This window comes from Triticum dicoccoides, chromosome 2A (assembly GCF_002162155.2).
Source record: "Triticum dicoccoides isolate Atlit2015 ecotype Zavitan chromosome 2A, WEW_v2.0, whole genome shotgun sequence".
NCBI lineage: Eukaryota > Viridiplantae > Streptophyta > Magnoliopsida > Poales > Poaceae > Triticum > Triticum dicoccoides.
The window spans coordinates 722,189,292-722,195,291 of record NC_041382.1 but is presented as its reverse complement, the minus strand read 5'-3'; positions in this window follow the sequence as shown (position 1 = coordinate 722,195,291).

Genomic DNA, 6,000 nt, shown 5'->3' with positions numbered 1-6,000 from the left:
AAACAAGGTGGGCGCCTGCTTGTTGTGGGATGCGGTACAGATGATCCGCTATGCACCAGTGTACAGTTGTTCGACCAACGTATAGGCGGCTTTCAATTTCTTCCGCACATCTGACCCCAAGTGACCAATGTGTGTCCCTGAAATATCATAAAGGGTTAACAAACCGGCAGCTCTGTAAGAAGGCAGAGTCAATTCAGAAGTCAAACTGGCTTACCAAAGATAGCAGTGGTCATGGCATGCACGTGTCGCTTTATGCTGGTCAGTTCATCCGCCACCGGTTTTAGTGCAGCCTCAGCATCCTCTGCTCGTTTGATTAAAGTGGACTTTTCAGTGGCCCAATCCGCCCGCTTCTTCTTGAAGCTCTCCTTAAGCTGTTCCATGGCGCTTAAAGCGCTCGCTAATTCCTCTTTTGCTTTGGAGGTTTCAGCTTGTTGGGTTTTTAGGTTTTCTTGGAGATCAGCGACTTGGCTTTCTTTCGTCTTCAGCTCAGCCTGCATGCAGACAGTTATATGCTTCAACAAAACGGTACAAGGATTGAAGTACCAACCACATAACAAGTTATGCACTTGGCACTTGGGGGCTAATGCATATTCGATCTTCATCTTTCAATTGCTTAGAAAGTCCCAAGATCAATACAAGTATTCAACTTGGCACTTGGGGGCTAATGGCTATTTGCTCGTATATATTCTGATGCGGTAATCTCAATTACTTAAAGTACCGGTTTAACTACGCTAAGTTGAATCGGCCCTTGGGGGCTACATCAGCGAATTTCAAAGCATTAAGATTTATATTAGTAAGTCCCGGTTTGAAAGAAGATTATAAACCGGCCCTTGGGGGCTAGCAGAGTCAGCAAGAATTGAAGCATACAAGTAGGAAAGAGCATATGGAAGTTACCTCATATTTATCTTTCATCATATTAACCAGACCGGCTTCATAGTCACGACTCGTATACAGCCGGTTCAGGTAGCCGGAATGGATATCTTGGGCGTTCAGAGCAACGTAAGTTGCCAGATCAGCATTCCACTTACCTTTGCCAAAGACAGCAAATTCTTCCTTGGCAAAATGTTTGGACAAAGCAACAGGATTGCTTGGCTCGGTATGGCCAGTGCCAGTAATGACAACCTCATCATCCTTGGTATCGACGGTTTGCACTGGGGCTGTTGGCTTGTCAGTAGGCTTTGTTGGACCGGTGGATTTCTCAATCCGGATGGAGCTTGTGGGCTGATTGACAGGATTTGAGGTATCAATAGGTCTCTCTTTAGCAATAAGATCGTCGTCTTGCTGCGGTGGATCATTGGGTATATCCTCAAGAATAGCCGCTTCAAGATCTGGTGTTTTGCCCGGTTCAAGGATGGCATCCTCTTCGGCCGCTTTGTCCAGGCGACCCTTTTTACTTGGCCTAGGCTTGGCCCTGAAAGGAATAACAAAATCAAATACAGCATATGTTCCAAGGTGATGTGCTGCAAATATTATGATAAATATAGCTTACCCAAGCACCGTTTTGAGCGGTGGCAGCTGAGTAGCCGATGACTCGCCAGAGGATGAGTGGGAAATAACCTGGTAATCGGAGTCAGATGGATTAAGAGGTTGACGAAAGCAGCCCGCTTTAGGACAAGCACTGACAAGCAAATTAGAGACCTCTGAACGGCGTTTCTGAACCGGACTGTTCGATAAACCGGCAGAGGTAACTACCTGGCCGCTGTGCCGGGTTGTGCGACGAGTTTCGTGTTGTTGGGTCTTCATAAGAAATTTGGGATCCAAATAAGCAAGAGGATGAGAAAATTTAACTTTCCGGTTTACCTGACATATTTAGCGAAGGCAAAGGTTCTGAATCGGAAGAGAGAATAATTACCTCTGCAGCATCAGCGTGGCTAGCTTTGGCATCATCCTGACAAATATCATCATCAATAAGATGCATGAAAAATAAGCCAAGTGAGTCAAGCCCTACCTCAAGGTCCGGATTATCCACATCATCATCAGGGGCCGGATTAGAGGATGCAGAGGTTCTTTTCCTGTGGGCAGTCTTTTTCACAGCTTTAGTCTTTTGCCGGGTTGCTCTTTCCGGTTTGTCTGGTTTTTCTGGTTTCTCCTGCGGCAGTTTCTTGCTCCAAAACGGATCATTGCCCTGATTACACAGATACTGATATTAAACAATGACCAGATATATCAATAACAGATTCAGCAAAAAGAAAAATCAAAGCCTTACAGCTGGCGGTTTGTTGGTGGTACAGAAGGGAAGCAGGCCGTTTTTAGCACAGATGTGTTCCGGTTCATTCAGCATCTTATTCACAGCCTCTGTGATTTCTTCATCGGTGAGCTGGATGTTGGAATGTCGCAGTGGGTCATCAACACTGCCAGTTTACTCGCACATCAAACCGGAGCGCTGACTAAGGGGCAGTATGCTCCATGATATCCAACAGCGAGCGAGATCAACCCCTGTTAAACCGTTGGCCATAAAGGCTCTGAGCTTCGACAGTTGAGGATCATATTTGCTTCTCTCCTGGGCAGTCAACCTCTGTGGAAAGGGGTGTGTATTGCTGAGCCGCTTCGGACGAAAGCCAGGCAAGGGATTTTCACCAGCAGGGGAGGTGTCTTTGCAATAGAACCATGTCTGATTCCACTCTTTGGGGTGGCTGTGCAGTTTGGCGTGAGGGTATGTGACCTCTTTCCTTTTCTGAATCACCACGCCACCCAACTCTGTATTGGAGCCGTCAGTAAACTCAGTACAGCGGTTTAGATGGAAAAGGTCTCTGAACAATTCCACTGTGGGCTCCTCTTGAAAGAACGCCTCACAGAGTACTTGGAAGTGACACATATTGGTAACAGAGTTGGGGCCAGTGTCTTGTGGATGGAGTTGGAAATCGGCTAAAACATCCCGGTAAAATTTAGAACCAGGCGGCTTAAAGCCCCGGGCTAAGTGATCTACGAAAACAACAACCTCTCTTTATTGAGGTGTGGGCGGGCATTCTTTGCCAGGAGCCCTCCAATGGATGGTATCTTTGCTGCCTAAAGCACCGATCAGGACTAAATCGTCCAGCTGAGCCTCTGTGACGCGAGAAGGAACCCAATTGCACTCATATACTTGCTTGGCCATGATGAAATCTACAAGGTAGAAGATCCCGGTTCAAAAATGCATTGATTAAGGTACATTGGTATGTGCAATGTTAAACCAGAGACAGATCTATCTAAATCGGAGTTTTATGAAGCAACAACATCTGGCGGTTCAACAAGGGGACTAATGGTATATACCGGTTTGGCAATTTTTTCTACAAGGTTAAACCGCCCGATCTAAGCATTGAAACAGCTGAGATTGCGGATGGATAAGTATGCAGAAACAGATTTCACAAGATTTCTCTACAGCGTTGGATCTGAAGCAAGTTCAGAAAATAAGAAAAATATTCAAAAGCTCAAAGCAGAGTAGTATTGAATCAATGGGCAGAAATATATGTGAGATCTATGGTCTTGGGCATGAAACTAAAGGCGGATACTAAAAGCCACCGCTACATAGAGCAGGGGTTCACAGATGCATCCAGGAGCTAGTATATGAACACGAACAGGTGATGAACACTGCAAGAACACGAAACCCTAGAACAGATCTGTGTTGAGAAGAGCAGAAGGCTTACCAGAGTTGAGGAAGACGCGGAAGGTTGCTGCGGTGCTCTGGTGCATTCAGGTTGATGCAGCGGCCAAGGTTGGTGTAGAAGTTGACGGCGGCGGCGGAGCTCCGAGGCTGGCGACGCGAGGAAGACGAAGAAGAAAGGCACAAAGGGGGGAAAAGAAATGACCCTTCGGTCCTATTTATAAGGCAAAAGGACATGTGTCAGGCGCGACAATCAAGGGGCCACGAAACGGAGTTGTCGCCTCGATTTCTGCAGATCTATTAAACAAAGAAGCATAATGGATAGATTCGTTATGACAGGTGACGTCACTCCAGTTTACAGCAATCAGAGAAGATGACATCATGGCGGTTTACCAATTTATGAGAAGATGTTGAAGATGAAGTTTTTTTAAAGGATTGACATGAACCTGTTCAAATCAATCTAGGGCCTAATGTTGGGGATATTACTGCTGGGCGTAAACCGGCCTATCTGGGCCGGGTCAACTTCATCAGTAGTTCAAGAGTGCTAAATCCCAAGAAGACAGATGAGGGCCAAAGGCCCATAGTCGGTTTAGGACTTGTAGTTGATAAACCAGTATTAGTATATAAACTTGTATTGTAAGTTAGGAATAAGGAGAGACCAACCCGGATACAAATATGGACTGGTGTTGGGACTTTGTGAACCGACGGGCGTCACCCGTGTATATAAGGGGACGACCCGGCGGCGGTTCAAGGACAACAGACAACAACTCGAGACATAGGCGAAGCTTGTTTGCTCCCTAGTCATCGAAACCCCATCAATTCCATCACAACTAGACGTAGGCTTTTACCTTCATCGAAGGGGCCGAACTAGTATAAACTCTCTTGCGTCCCTGTGTCCGCTTTAACCCCTTCAAGCTAACCCGTCGCGATGGCCCCACGACTAAGTCCTTTCTCTAGGACATTTGCCGTGACAAAACCACGACAGTGCGGGTATGTAAAATAGGTATAACGATCGGTATGAGAGACCACCTGGGTATTCCCTTGTATGTCAAAGCTTCTTGCTCCCTTGGTGCTTCCCTCCCGTGATGGGTCCGATGATCTAGCTATCAGAGAGGGCCTCCAGAGAATAGGGTCCTGAAAGGAAGAAAATGATAAAGATATATTGGTACCGAGGTGGTTGAACCGCATTATGGGACGTGCCATAGCCGTGCCTCCGCCTATACCCATGGTATCTTTAGTGCGTAGTTATGTACGCGCGGCGTAAATTTTGTCGCTTGACTGGGACTAGGACGAAGGCCGATTACTAGAAGAGCTCTAAATGCACCTGGTGATTCTATAGCAGGTTATTCCGGACTCGCTTGAATGTGTCTGTGGACCTTGTCGCCGAATTGGCGGTTTGCCTCAAACGGCCGCTTTGCACTTCTGCTGCAAGGGTCGCAGTGTGCTCCTCCATGCGGAGCGAGCGTTCTGTGTTTCCGTTAACTGTTATAACCCCGCGAGGTCCTGGCATTTTGAGCTTGAGGTATGCATAATGCGGTACCGCATTGAATCTAGCGAATGCGGTTCGTCCGAGTAGTGCGTGATAGCCACTGCGGAATGGGACGATATCGAAGATTAACTCTTCGCTTCGGAAGTTATCCAGAGATCCGGAGACCACTTCCAGTGTGATTGAGCCCGTGCAACAGGCCTCTACACCTGGTATGACACCTTTGAAGGTGGTTTTTGTGGGTTTGATCCTCAAGGGGTCTATACCCATTTTGCGCACCGTATCCTCATAAAGCAGGTTCAGGCTGCTGCCACCGTCCATAAGGACTCGAGTGAGGTGGAATCCGTCAATGATAGGATCAAGGACCAATGTAGCAGAACCGCTATGATGGATACTAGTGGGGTGGTCCCTGCGATCAAAAGTGATCGGACAAGAAGACCATGGGTTGAACTTTGGGGCGACTGGCTCCATCGCGTAGACGTCCCTGAGTGCATGTTTCCGTTCCCGCTTGGGGATATGGGTTGCGTATATAATGTTCACCGTTTTCACTTGGGGAGGAAATTTCTTCTGTCCTCCTGTGTTCGGCGGTCGGGGCTCCTCCTCGCCGTCGTTATGCAGCCCCTTTTCCTTACTTTTGGCATTCAACTCGCTGGCCTGTTTGAACACCCAGCATTCTCTGTTGGTGTGGTTGGCTAGCTTATCGGGAGTGTCGTGAATTTGACACGAGCGGTCGAGTATGCGGTCCAAACTGGACGGGCCCGAATTGTTTCTTTTGAACGGCTTTTTCCGCTGACCGGATTTAGAGCCACTGAATCCGGCATTGACTGCCGTGTCTTCGGCATTATCGCCGTTGTTGCGGCGCTTGTATATGTTGCGACGTGGCTTTCAGTTGCTGTCTTTGGCCTCTGATGTGCCAGGGTTGCTTGCTGTGCTG